Source organism: Myotis davidii, unplaced genomic scaffold, assembly GCF_000327345.1.
Source record: "Myotis davidii unplaced genomic scaffold, ASM32734v1 scaffold743, whole genome shotgun sequence".
Lineage (NCBI taxonomy): Eukaryota > Metazoa > Chordata > Mammalia > Chiroptera > Vespertilionidae > Myotis > Myotis davidii.
In genome coordinates, this window is record NW_006296221.1 from 2,325,615 (window position 1) to 2,338,769 (window position 13,155).

The 13,155-nt window shown below is 43.7% G+C and overlaps 1 protein-coding gene across 1 annotated transcript in view; it reads left to right on the top strand.

The window, feature by feature from the left end:
• Positions 1-13,155, top strand: part of PPARGC1A (PPARG coactivator 1 alpha) — a 677,982-nt gene that overhangs the window by 34,784 nt on the left and 630,043 nt on the right. The gene's annotated exons all lie outside the window — the stretch shown is intronic.

Sequence of the window (13,155 nt, forward strand, 5' to 3'; positions counted from 1 at the left end):
TTCCCTGTCCCCACATCAAACTCATCGCCAAGGGCTATCAGTTCCAGCTTGAGTCAGCTTGTTCCTCTCCATCTCCTCTGCTACCCCAGGCCCAGTCTTGGACCACACAGTATCCTCCTTCTATCTGCCCACTCCTTGTACTGCTCCCTTCTAACTAGTTCTTCACCAGTTCTTTGCCATATGGTCATTGGATCAACCACTGTCCAGCTAAAGCCCTCATGTGGCTTCCCCTTATTTACAGATTCAAACCTAAACTCCTTATCGTGGTCTTCAAAGCTGCAGGGTGGCCAGCCTCCTCTCCTGCAGTTCTCTCCCTGGACCACTGTGTCTAGCTACGCACGGAGCCCTTCTAGTTCTTGGATGCTGCAATGGACTGAATCATGCTCCCCACTCCCCTCTTCACATGTTGAAGCTCTCAACCCCCCTTTGGTGTGATGGTGTTTGGAGATGGGGCCTTTGGGAGATCATTACGTGTAGATGAGGTCATCAAGGTAGGGTCCCCATGATGGAGTCAGTGTCCTTATAAAAAGAGACTTCAGAGAGTTTGCTTCCCTCTCTGCCATGTGAGGGTACAGCTTAAGATGGCCTTCTGAAAGCCAGGAAGATCACCCTTCCCAGGAACCAAATCAACCACCTTGACTTTGGACTTCTCAGCCTCCAGAATTGATCGTGAGAAATAAGTGCCTGTTGGCGTCTGTTTTAGCTCATTTTTTTCCCCTGTCAGTTTTTAACCTATTGCAATCAAATACTATCTTGATTACTGAGATTTTGGTGTCAACTTAAGTTTTGCACCCAAGGCCAGTACCTGACCAGCCCTGCCCTCTTCCTGGCCCCAGCTGGAAACCTTATATTGATCAAGACTATATTAGGAGCGTGTGAGGAATCAAAGGCCTCATTTTGGCTCCGTGAGAGAGTGATTGATCAGTGACGTGGGCTGTGGTTTGCATGGCATTGGATTGCCCACCCTGCTTTAAACCGACAGACAAGAACAGTATCAGGGGCTAGGACAGTTCACAGGGTTACTCATTAACAGCCCAGCATTGACGGAGGCCTGGGAGCAGGGTCGTGCAAAGTGGCCAGGAGCACAGAGCTTGGGACTTTCACGGCCTTGGGTTCAAGTCTCACTTTTGCCAACTTATTAGCTGTGTGATTGGACCAAGGGATTTATCATTTGTTAACATTTCTGAGCCAAATGTCCAAGCAGCTCTTATGGGCTCTGCCTACTTTCCCCATGACATAGTTGAGGTTGGGGGAAATTTTAGATGTTTCAACTGCTCACATGTTTCCAGGGCCTGTCATGAGTGGGCAAAGACTAGGTGAGAGGGTGAGTCAAACTGTTGCTTGAAAAGCAATTTGAAAAACTCATGGAGGGGAGATTTGCGTTCCTGAATGGCTTGATGTTTGGCAAAGCCTGAGGTCACAGAACAGGTGGAAAAGGGCCGCTAATTCCGTCCCTCCGCCTCATGCTTTCCCAAGCCCGGCGTGACCTCAGAGAGCGTGAATTTCCAAGCTTTTCCTTGAGACACTGTGCAGTTAGGATTTGTCACGCAAGTGCCATCTGTGGCAGCCGATGAGGCCTGGAAACTGTCCCGGAGTCCACCTGAAGATAACGGCTTTCCATGGCCTTTTGCATCTGAACTAGTGGCCCCGAGGTGAGAAATTCTTGTTCCATTACTGACACCCTTGCTCTCCCAGGCCCGCCGATACAGCCGTGATGCTCAGAGTCACGTGTGGCAGGCTGCATGGGCTCAGGATGGAAAGCCACTCCAGACTGAAAGCAGATCCGCCAGCCTAGCAATGAACAGCTCTGACTTTCCTGAAGGGGCCTGCCTGGAGCTTAATCATTACCAAACTGTTCAAAATCCCAAAAGAGGGGAGGGAGTCATAGCAAACACCCTCTGTAGTCTGTTGTTTATGCCTCTCATTAGCTTAAGTGCTGTCTTTCGCTTTCCTTTTTTGGGGGGAGAGGAGGTGGTTCTCATGGGTGCCCTGCAAGGGGTCAGGGGGGCTCCAGGGAAGATTCAGGGCATCTGCGAGGTTGCAGGATGTTTTGACAGCGATGACAAGAATAGCAATCAACAGGTTGTCATCCCCATCTAGGGTCTTCTGTGGGTGGGAAAAGGCAGCCATTATGGAGGCCAGCGAGGCTTGGTGTCGTTTTGTTCATAAAGGCTTTGTAAGAACCAGGAGAACACCATCTGGTCCTGGGGCTCTGCCAGGTTGAGGAGACTTTAATAGCTTCTTGAGTTTCAGCAGTAAAAATTGGGCTACCCAGGGACCGGAGCATGTGCTCAGGCCTGGTGAGGAGTCAGAGCGCACTTAAAAAGTGAGGGGGCCTCAGCTAACCCTTCTCGTTGGCACAGGACAGAGATGGACTGCGAGGCCAGAGCAGCTGCTCTAATGATGCAAAAAAGAATAATTTATGGCTGCAACTTAGCATTCCAGGTGACACCATTGTCTGGGATCTGTGCATCCGCAGCAGGAGGAGACTTGTTATGTAAAAGGCTGTCCAAGAATCCTTTAGGCAAGAGACCTCATTCATAAACTCAATGCCCTAGAAAGGAGCCTTTTAGGGGAGGGTTTGTATGTTCCTTTTGCAGATCATGGTAATTAGCATAGGTGAAAGGAGATGGGAATTTTTCTAGTTTATGGGACTTGTAGGCCAAACTGAAACCCGGTGACCTATTTCATGAAGTAAACTGCCGAAGAGTTGACAGTCATCCTCCAGAGAATTGCCTGTCCCCCCTAGAGCAAAGGAAAATAATATTTATTCATCATATTAAAATATTTAAATTAAGTCATCCCATAGCAGTTTCCCGGAAAGAGAGAAAAAACGTGCAGGTTAGAAATATTGCTATAGATTAAGACTATGAAGGCAATTAATATCGAGACAAAGTCAATCTAGCAAGGTAAGAAACGGAAATATTTATATGAAAGTTTAAAAAATATCCTATTAGCTGTAACCCAGGTGGACATATCTCCATGTAATTATGGAGTTTGCTAACACAAGCAAATTTCTCTCTCCTTGGTTCCATCTCTAAGGCATTAGGGTTGGCAGAAGTTCTTTTCATGGGGAAGTAATTTAAATAGATGCTGAATGAGGCAAGGGTCTCCTCTGCAAACTGTTCTATGCTATGGGTAAAAAATGTCACTCCCGTGGAGCAAGGAGAATAGTCAGAGACAAGGAGACAGCAGGTGTCTAGTAGGTGTTAGGTGCATCCTTGTCGAACGGTATTAAAAAGATGGCAAAGGACTGGTTTAGGGGAACAACAAGGTGAGTGACCTAAGGAATACGTAGGAGTTGGCAAGAGTCATTCAAAGATATTGTCCTATTTGAGCCCCACCATAAGCCAGTGAGACTAGAACAACACAGTTATTGAGAAGGAGCTCATGGAGGTATGATGACTTGCTCAGGACCTGGCCACATACCAGTAAAGGAGCTAAAACTGGGACTAGCTGCTCTTATTCATAGAGAAGAAGAAGGGTAGGCTTTCTCCCAGGATAATTTTCATCACCACACTGCAGTGACATGGTGAGTCCATTTATTTCCTTTGCTTCTGCTCTGGGCTCCAAGCTTTGCTAAAGAAGTTCCATGACCATGCTGATGGACCACACCTTGAAGTTATGGTTTCTAGTTTTGGTTAGATTTCTGGTGCTTCTTGAAATCTCTTTGCTCTCTTCTAGTTAGCCACCCTTTCCATACAAAATGAATGGTTCCTCAACTTCTGCAGATTATGCAGGCAATCTTGCCCCATCTTTCATAGAATAAAAGAGAGAGTCTGTCTATTCAGGGATTTCCTCATTTTCCTTGCATATCCCTGCTTATTTACCCATGGCAACCCACATGTTCTTCCCTCCTCTTCTGTAACACAAAAAGCTTATGAAAGTCAACTTCTGCTATGGTCTGAATGTTTGAGTCTCTCCAACGCCAAATTCATATGTTGAAATTGTAACCCCCACTGTGATGGTATTAGGAGGTAAAGCCTTTGAGAGGTAATTAGGTCATGAGAGTGGGGCCCTCATTAATGGGATTAGTGCCCTTTGTAAAGGAGACCCAAGAGAGATTTCCTTGCCCTTTCCACCAAGTGAGGACACAGTTAGAAGGTGTTGTTTCTGAACCAGAAAGTGGGTCCTCACCAGATACTGAACCTGCTGGTGCCTTGATCTTATACTTCCCTGACTTCAGAACTGTGAGAAATACATTTCTGTTGTTTACTAGTATAAGCCACCCAGTGTATGATATTTTATTACAGCAGCCCAACAAGACAAAGGCAACCTTTTCATTGTATACTCGTTTTCTCTTATAGACTTCCTAGCTCTTTCCACCCTTTTCACTGCCTCATTCCACTGCTCTCCTCCCCCTTTTATCTTCAATTTCTTAGTCATGGAAAAGTATACATGATCTGAGATTGCTTCCATCTCTTCTCTTGCAAATTAACCTTCTCCTGACATTTCCTTCTATTCCCTTGCAACTGGGGCCCTCACCCCATTTTCTTAGAAACCATAACAATTTAGCTTTTATCTGAACACTTATTGAAATGACTCTTGCTAATGTTACCAACGACCTAATTTTCAAAACTAATGACCTATTTCAGTCTTCTTCCTTCTTGATTCTTTTAAGCAATTGCCTGTGTTGACAACTCCCATAATGTGAAATACTCTCCTTCCATGACTCACATTCTTTTCTGTATTTGTTCACTCACTCAACAAATATTTATTGAGTCCTACTATGTGCTAGGGACACTATTCTAGGTTCTGGAGGTACAGAAGTGCATCATATTCTAGTGGTGGAGGCAGGCAATAAATAAAGGTAGAAATGAATATGCAGTATCATGCTGGATAATGATGAGGCCATGATGATGCACTCTCTTCCAATGTCTGTGGTCTTCTTCCTGGTTTTTCAATTTGATGTTTCCAGGGTGACATGTCTGCTCTCCTCTCTGCTTTTTTTATATGACCCTCTAGGACAGGGGTTCTCAACCTGTGGGTCACGACCCCTTTGGGGGTCGAATGACCCTTTCACAGGGGTCGCCTAAGACTATCGGAAAATACATATATAATTACATATTGTTTTTGTGATTAATCACTATGCTTTAATTATGTTCAATTTGTAACAATGAAATTGGGGGTCACCACAACATGAGGAACTGTATTCAAGGGTCGCGGCATTAGGAAGGTTGAGAACCATTGCTCTAGGAGATCTCATCTGCCCTCAAGGCCTTAATGATTATATTTATACCAATTACAGCTACATCCACATTTCCATATCAGACATACCTTCTGAGGAGAGAGAGAAACATCAATGATGAAAGAGGATCATTGATTGGCCGCCTCCTGCACACCCCCAACTGGGATTCAAGCCTGCAACCCAGGCTTGTGCCTTGACAGGGAATGGAACCATGACCTCCTGGTTCATAGGTTGACGCTCAATCACTGAGCCATACTGACCGGGCTACCATATCTTTTAAGGACTGTTGCTTCTAGCAGACTTCCCCAATTCCAGAGTTTCAACTACAACCCACCTCTCACTTTGCTGCCAAAATTATCATCCTAAATTTAACTGATTTTGTCAATTCCTAATTAAAAAACTCTCTTGCCCTCTCTGTGGCCTGTAGCAGGGCTTAACAACTATAGGATACAACTGATGTGTCTGGGGGTTTGCATCAAACATTCAAAAATATGAAATGGAAAACATCAGAATGAATTTCATACAGAAAGTGTGAGTGTTGTTTTGTAAATGTTTCTTTCAGTTATAAATACATATGTGTGTGCACCAAGTTGTGATGTAAAACGTATGTCTTATCTGGGCAGCACCAGAAAACTTAAAAAAAGTGCTGGCTTCTAGAATGTAATTTAAATTCCTTGGCATATAAGTCCCTTCTCATCTATGCCTCATTCTTCCTCAACTGGTTCTTATATTGGGCCCACCACAAGAAAATGCTCCCCAAGTCACAAGTAAGAAAAAATCTCACTGTCTCTGAGCAAGTCTGGGTCTTTGTCTCTTTCATGTTTTTGGCCATGCTGCTCTCTGTGCTGTCCTACTCTTCTGCTGCAAACCTGTCCTTGTTTTTTCACGTCTCAGCTTCAATATATACTCTCCTTGGGCAGAACTCTTCACCCCCCTCCTCTGGGAGGCAACCCCCGAACTTCCAGTGGGGCATTGATCTCTTTGGAAGGTGATTTACCTGTTGATATGTCTTAGGCCATGTAGAGGATGACTGTGAGGCCAATTCAGGTTTGTATCTTTGGCACCTAGCACAGGACCTGGTACACAAAAGAACTCAGGAATGTAGGAGAATGTGCTTGCGTACAGGAAGACGCATGTTAGTTTTACGGCATTAAAAATATGGTTGCGTGTGCACACACAGCTCACTTCTGAGGCCTTCATTTACTTTTTTATATTTACCACCTCCGCCCAGTGACCTTGAGACCAGGCACTGATCACAGGGTGTACACTGTGGCAGGTGAGATAGATGGGAATTTGCGGTGAAATTCCACGTGCATTTTGTCAGATGCTAGCAGCACTATGACACTGGTCCCTGCCCTTGTGTTGGGTCTCATGTCACTTACTAAGGCCAATGGCTTATGCTATTGCATCCAATGTCAATGGTGCTCTGTCCCAGAAAGCCCGAGATTACCCCATGACCCAAGGCTCTTAAAATAAGGCATTTGCATAGATACTGATGTGAAAGATACAATTTCATTTTTCAGTCCCTGACTGAATTTGGCTCACAATCACTACAGAAAAGAGGGGGAAAGCATTGTCCTGAAGGGAACTTCTTAGTACATGATCCTCATTCCTCAACTACTTATGAGTATTTTGGAATTTGTTTTAGAACAGGGGATGTTTGATGTTTCTCCCTCTCTCCTTTCAGCATGACCAAGTAACGTCCCAGGATGTCCTTTACTGGGAGAGGACACCTGGCCCTGGAGCTTGACATACACTGGGTTTCACCTTAGTAACTTAGTGACTTTGGTGACTTTTGACAAATTATGTTTTTCGAGCTTTAGTTTCGCTCTGTAGAGTTAGGGCTATTCTACTTCCCTCGTAGGGTTGTTTTGAAGGCCATTTAGGTTTAACTGCTTTGGGAACTGGAACACTCTCCAAATGAAGCATTTTGAAGGCAAAGAGAAAGAACAGAGAGTAGAACAAGAGAGAGGGAATGGGGCGTGGTGAATGGCAGAGAGCTGGAAACAACAAATGGAAGAAAATGGGACGTAAAGTAGGAAGGAAATGCCTGGGCTGTCTCTTGACTCTCTGTCATAGCTTGCTTTGATAGTTCTCCACCAGCATCAGGTAGACACCAGGCAGGTGCTGGGGATACATGCATGAACCTGTCCCAGGCAGCAAGGAATCCAGACCAGTTTCTTACCCTCTGCACTATTGACATTTGCAGCTTATAATTTTTTGTTGTGGGGGTACTTTCCGGTGTGTTCCTTAGCTTTACCCACTAGATACCAGTAACCCCATCCCCACTCCCCCAGATGACAATCCAAGATGTCTCCGGACATTGACCAATGATTCCCAGGGCCAAAATCACACCCATGGAGAGCCACTGTCCTAGACAGGCATTTGCACATCTGCCTATTGCCTGTTGAGCTATGAGTCAGCTCTGATGGTGTTGGGTAGATCGCCAATAGCATTGCAGACCCTGAGCTCTGTACCTGAAAGACCGTGTGACTAAAGCTTTGAAGCAAAGTTGGCTTTTAGCTTCTTCAGGAAAGACCCTACCAAAAATCAGTTAAGTGAAATCGCTTTCCAGATAGGCAAGGGGAGAATGAGAAAGCTAGTAAATACTAAGAAAACTAGGAACAAAAAGGCCCTACGTTGATTTTATGAGCTTTTCCCAGCTTTAGACCACAAACTTGTGGTCAAGGGTCGAGAACCTGGTTTTTACTGTGACCCCAAGGAGCCAGGGTAGATGTGTGTGTGTGTGTGTGTGTGTGTGTGTGTGTGTGTGTGTTTTCATGGAGTTTTCCTTTGAACTTCTTTCAGTCTAAGCAACTTTGCTTTCAAATCCCACCTTCTTTCCACATTCAACTTGCGTTCCTCTTTCTTTTTATACTTATGTGTGTGTGTGTGTGTGTGTGTGTGTGTGGATGGACTAGCTCATTGGAGTGGAAGAAGAAGAGGATGGAAGCTGGTGTCAACGTGTTCCTGCTGTTGTGTTTCAAACCACTGAAAACAATATTTTTGTGATAACTGGTTTTATTTCATGTTTTCTAGGAAACGCCCAGTTTTCTGCATTCTACCCACTATGGCTTTGCCAAGAAATAACCAGTGGGTGTCTTCAGAGAGCTGGTAATTCTTGATAAAGCAGTGGGACTCTTTGCTCAAGTCTTGGAGCGGAACATGCGAGAAGGCTTGATATCTAGCTTCTCCCAAACTATGCAGCCTTTCAGCTTGGCCAGAGACACATTTACAAAGATTATTTCATGTAAAAAAAAATTAGTTGAGCAGAAAGTTTACAAAGAAGAAAACAAATGCAGCATTGCATGTACATTTGAAATAAAAATTAAAAATGTGCCAAGTCCCCTAGTTTGCACGAGGCAGGAAAGACATACAACTAGATCTATGATGAAGGCATTTAAACATTGTGAAAGTGTACTTTCTTGCAAGAACCCAGGTCTGCCCAGCAAAGCAGTTAAGTCTCAGTGTCATTACCATGTCCCCTGCCCAACAGGTCACGTGGCTCACCCGCACCTCACTGTTTTCACTGAGAAAGGGGAATATTGTTATCATCCCATTTCACAGATATGAAAAATGTATTCATTAAGATCCCTGCAGCTTTCCTGAGAGCTGAGGCTTCCAAAGGTCAAAAGATTCTTCCTGAGTCTTCAAGGCATAAACCCAGTGCAGGGACCTGCCTTCTGTGTGTGATGACATGGGTCTGGGTATTTGTCTCTGCAGTGCAGCACGATTACCCTAAAGTACATATTTTCCAGGTCATTCTAAGGTTCCCGGTGTGAGAACATTGGTGAGGGAAAGATCATGCATGTGAGGCGGCCTGGAGCAGTTGGAGCTTTTACGGCGAGGTAGTATTGCTTATTTCTAAGCCCCACATCTGCGACGAGCACTGGCCCATACTTAAACCATAATGTATGGGTTTAAGGTCGCTGCCGGTTATTATCTGACCGGTAATGACCACAGAGTATACATTATGGCTACTAAGAGTCATTTTTGTACTATTTTCAGTTTTCCTTTCTATTGAGTAGTATGGACACCCCCAGAGCTTTAGAGTTGGATTACAGTGGTTGAAACTCTTGCCAATTCCCCCGGGGTTTAAGGGAGAGGCTGGTACGTAGCTGCTGTTTCTGTCCAGATGCTGTCAAGGGATTTGAAGTTTATTTGAAATGTTCCTTTTATTTGGAAACGGCACTTGGGACTTCCCACCCTCCTGGGTCATATTTCCTTCCCTTTAAATTAGGGATTGAGGTTGAAGGAGGAGTTGGATTTGTTTCTTTTCTCTTTTCTTTTCTTTTCTTTTCTTTTCTTTTCTTTTCTTTTCTTTTCTTTTCTTTTCTTTTCTTTTCTTTTCTTTTCTTTCCTTCCTTCCTTCCTTCTTTCCTTCCTTCCTTCCTTCCTTCCTTTCCTGTTGTTGTTTTCTTTGTTAATCTTCACCCGAGGATATTTTTCCATTGATTTTTAGGGAGAGTGGAAGAGAGAGGGAGAGACAGAGAGAAACACCAATGTGAGAGAGACACATCGATTGATTGCCTCCTCCTGCACATGCGCCGCCGATCAGGGCCTGGGCCTGGGAGGAGCCGAGTGGAACCTGGGCACTTTGGTCTGCAGGCCGACACTCTTCACTGAGCCAAACCAGCCAGGGCGGATTTGTTGATTTTCTTACCCGTTAGGAATATTCAGCTGTCGCGTGTCAGGAACAATCACATGCCCACATTGTGTGTTCCGGAATGGGAGAGCATCGTCAGCGGCATCACCTGCCTGTGAGAAGGAGTAAGAATGGGGACCAACCTGGGCTGAGTGTGTTTCCCAAGACTTGTCGTTTTCAATCGCATTGATGATTGTTTGTGTTACCGATCTGACTGAGAAAGCAGTAGTGTTGGAGTTCCAACTAGTAAGATCTTTATTTTTCCCAAGCATAAGCTTTCCTTTTCTGGAAATTTTTACTGTTCGAGAAAAGGCCGGAGTGGTTTGCTGCATGCACAAGCTCGTTATGTTGTGTTTGGCTTTCGTCAGCTCTCATTTTCTGTGGAGGGCACGCAGTTATTTGGAGAGGAGTACAAGGGGAAGGAATCAGGAACGTGGCACCCCGACAATTTGATCCCAGTTGCAGATCCTCTCCCCAAAAGCACACACGTGATAGGAAAGATTTTATTCAGCCCAGCAGCTGGCTATGAAAGTCTTAATAACAAAACCTCATTTTGACAGCTTTGGCCATTGGACAGCAGGCTTCATTTTATTTGCCGTGTTGATTTATTATTGTTAACTTCTTTTACATATGTATGCATCCGATGCAGCAATCTCATCTGTATCTCCCCCCCCCCACCCCTCTCATCACTGTATGGCTTTATGAAGGGATAGATGAACACTTTTTAATGGGAAATTTTATGTAGGAATAAGAAAAAGTAAACGAACATTAATTATTATACTTGTCTAAAGCAGAGAAGAATCTCCACCGTATATCTTTGTCTATTTATGTAACTGTCTAATGGTGGATAAATTATTCCCTGGTTGCTGCTGCAGTAAATTAAAAAAAAATAATAATCCAAGCTAGAGAAGCAGTTTTATAAATCTCTGGCTCTACAGAAATATTTCAGGCGATGATGAAGTTTCTCCAAGACTTTGTTATTATGTCACGTACAAACCTTTGCTAATGCGGGTCATTGTGGCGCAGTCGTTGGGAAAATAATGATGGCTGATGACATTATAAAGTAGCCTTTACCATATTTACCCTCCTCGTTTTTCCTCCGATAAACAAAAGTCAGATGGGTGGAAAGTTACGCTCGCTGCGATTCTTTGTCGAACTAGAGCGTTTTTGAGTGTTTGGATGATGACAGAACGATCTCTTTTATTCTCTTAAATATATAATCCCGAGAAGGCTTAAATCAATGTGTTAATTGGTAAGTGATACTGTAATTATATGCATAATCAGGGACATTTTGAATCCAGATTATTTACTGGCTCTCAGGAAATTAATCTGCAGAGGTCATATATTAGATGGCTTGTTTATTAAGTGGAACCCCTGTAGTCACAGAGTGCCGGCTGGTTCTGCCCTCCACGCGGCATTCTTCTGGATGTTCCCAGCAGGTGTCCACGGCACAGAGCTCGAGTGCTTATCGATCCAGATTCAAACAGTTCATTAATCTAAGCACACATTATATAGATTTTCCAATGTAATTTTGAAAGGGTTGAAAAACTATATTGAATGATGAGAGATGATACTCAAATTATGCTTTTTATAGCGCGCCTCCCTGGGGATCCTGGCATTCTTACGGGGAGGTACTGGAACACATGGTATATGGTTCCCTCTGGGTTGAACACTTCTTTCGCTTCCCTATTACTAGGTGGTTACTCAAACAGCTTGCCCAGCATTGCTCTTTCATAGTCCCCCCTTTCCTATTTGGCATAATCAGTGAGGCCCTCCCCAAGATGTAAAAAAAAATAAAATAAAATAAATCAGCTATAGAGGTATGAATGCTGCAAAAAAAAAATCCACATAGAGAACAAATTCTATTTTTTAAGGATGTTTTTATCTTTCTCATGAATACAATACAATTTTCCTTGGAGTTTTTCACTTCTCCTCAAGTTCTTTATTTTTATACAGGTACCAGATAGTTTCAAATAATATTTTATTATGTTCTGAAATAAATGAAGTGTCTCTGAGATCTGGAAAGAGGGCTAAAAATGATCATCGTGTGCCTTTTAGTCTCCACCATCACTGCTGCCCTTTTGTATGTCTCTAGTTGAGCCAGGGTAACGTGACAACCAATCAGGCTTGCCTTGTAGGCAGAGCTGGGTAGTGTTGGATTCTTCCTTGGCATGCTGCACAGGTTGCCAGCTCCTTTATTTTGGGATAATACCTTTATAGCCTCTGCTAGCATTGAGGCTGGGAGAAGTAACTCATTCTTATTCATACTAATGTGCAAATGACTGATATTGGTTTATTTCCTAAGAGAACAAGGAGAGCGGTAGGCAGGTGAGAAGAACTCAACAGGAAGAGAAAGGCCCCCTCCCCCAAATGACTCAGGGTGCATCTTGCCTAGATAGTCATAACCTGTCCACCAAACTGGGTTACAAACAGAATGTTTCTTCAGTCAGCACGGAAAACATTTACTTAGTTTTGCTTTATTCTGCTGGTTTCATAGAAACTTGGGCTCATATTCTCCTTGGACCTCCTTGGGAACAACTTTTGGGGTTTTATCACTTCTTTTAGCCAAGACATATCAAGCCCTATCACGTGGTAGGCACTGGAAAAAGCAAGTCAAACAAAGACCTTGATTTAGAGGCAACTTGGTCACTGATTTGTCACCAGGTACAGGAATAAGGCGAGTTTGTGAGGACTGGATTTTCAAAAGCAACCAGAGTCTGTAGACATCCAGAAAGGGGGGCAACGGATTTTGCCTGGGCCGGTGTGGAAAGGCTCATCAGGGAGGTGACATTGAGCTGGAATTCATGTATGTGGTGCTTTCCAAGGTGGAGGGATTTTTTAGAAGCGTTCAATATCTGTAACAGCTCAATAGGGGCTGTATTTTAGTTTTATCTTAAACCCGAGGTGCCCATGTCTTCTCCTCTTAGTGAATTGGCTTGAGATGCTTCAGTACTGCTGACCTGTTGGATTAGGATGCATCATGCTTAAGGATGCTTAACTAGCGAGTGCAATTGTGCTTACTCAGACATTTGCAGCTGATTAAAGCTTTATTTCCAGAGCCTAGCCATTGTTTCAGAAGTAATTTGTGCAAGATTATGGAAGTTACTGTGTTACCTATTTATGCTAACTTTAACATATTCTGTACTAAAATATTGAGTTATTGAGTTATTAAAAAGGGTTGGCCTTATATGGCCATATTTCTCTGTAAGAACAGATGGCTTTAAAAAAAATCCTCACCTGAGGATAGGTTTTATTGATTTGGAAGGAAGAGAGAGAGAGAGAGAGAGAGAGAGAGAGAGAGAGAGAGAGAGAGAGATGGTTG